The sequence below is a fragment of the Cynoglossus semilaevis genome, chromosome 18 (genome assembly GCF_000523025.1).
Source record: "Cynoglossus semilaevis isolate Cse_v1.0 chromosome 18, Cse_v1.0, whole genome shotgun sequence".
NCBI classification, from domain to species: Eukaryota; Metazoa; Chordata; class Actinopteri; order Pleuronectiformes; family Cynoglossidae; genus Cynoglossus; species Cynoglossus semilaevis.
In genome coordinates this window covers 2,220,688-2,221,931 of record NC_024324.1, presented here as the reverse complement: position 1 = coordinate 2,221,931, position 1,244 = coordinate 2,220,688, and the positions used below count along the sequence as shown (strand labels likewise).

Genomic DNA, 1,244 nt, shown 5'->3' with positions numbered 1-1,244 from the left:
GACAGATGGAGGAAGAGCAGAAGGAAAGGAAACGTTCGAGGAGATGGATGGTTTTTATCAAAATCACCCTGTGGAATTACCACAAGTTCTTTATTTCTTTTATTTTATTTTTTTTTCCCCCAGATTTTTATTGAGCGTCTGCTCATCTGTTCTGGTCACTCCTAATAAAATAACAGATATATTTTCTTAAGGAGACCCCGAAAAAGACATTTGAAGGAAAACACGTTGCAAATAATCAGAAAAAAGGGAGCCGGACGTGTCGGCGTGCAAACAATCGGTCAGCAGTCGCGAAAGGTCACGAAAGGTCAATTATTTAAATGCAGTTTGTCTAATTTTACATCTTACACAGAATTGAATCTACTAGCATTTACTGTGTTAGACCGTCATTATTTCTCAAGATAACGGCTGCTTTAAAATCCAGCCCCAAACTGTGACAGAGCTAAAGAGTTAAAGACTCTCTGTCTCCCGGGTTCAAGTCCAAGAAATCATCACATATAATCCTCACAACAGCCATTCACACTAACATTCACACCTAAGGTCAGTTCAACACGAACATTAACCCCAAACCTGCGTTGTGTGTGTTTTTTTTGACCGTGTACTGACGATGAACCACCTGCAGGAATACACAGGAAAAACTGGACAGACCATCTGTTTCCACTGGGGGTCAAACCAGTGACCTCCTCGCTGCACCGCTCCACTCCACCCTGTGATACATTCAGGTGGACTAGGAAAAAGTGCGTTGAGTTTCACTTCGGTTCTTAACGTTGTTGAATCGAGTCCTAGTTCGTCCGATTATCAGGGTTCGTAAAGATGTAAAGTCGTTCGGAAGAATCTGTTTCTTAGTCCAATCTGAGTCCTAACAATCCCACTGACACTGACTGAGACTTCGTTCCAAGTCCAAGTCGTTAAGAACAATTGTCCTCAGGTCGGTGTCAAGTCCACAGTGAGTCAGTCGCTCAAGTACTTTAACACCACTCCTTAAAAATGTTTTTACTGCAGTCCTTAAAATAAGATGTTCATCAGATGAAGAGAAGGATTTTTACTGTCCTCTACTGGTACTGCTGGTTCAAAGCCAGAGAGTTTATCTGGAAGATTCTAGAAGAACAGAACAGATTTGAACCCACTGCTTTATTCCTTACAAATAAAATCAAAAATAATAATTTTGAGAACATGGATTAAAAAATCTAAAAGAAAAACTTCTTCTGGAGAAGAGATTTAAAAAAAAAATCTCCATCTGCATCAAA

At 40.0% G+C, this 1,244-nt stretch overlaps 1 protein-coding gene across 8 annotated transcripts in view; it reads left to right on the top strand.

The window, feature by feature from the left end:
- nfatc1 (nuclear factor of activated T cells 1) overlaps positions 1-1,244 on the top strand; it is a 55,198-nt gene that overhangs the window by 20,150 nt on the left and 33,804 nt on the right. The window lies entirely within an intron of this gene.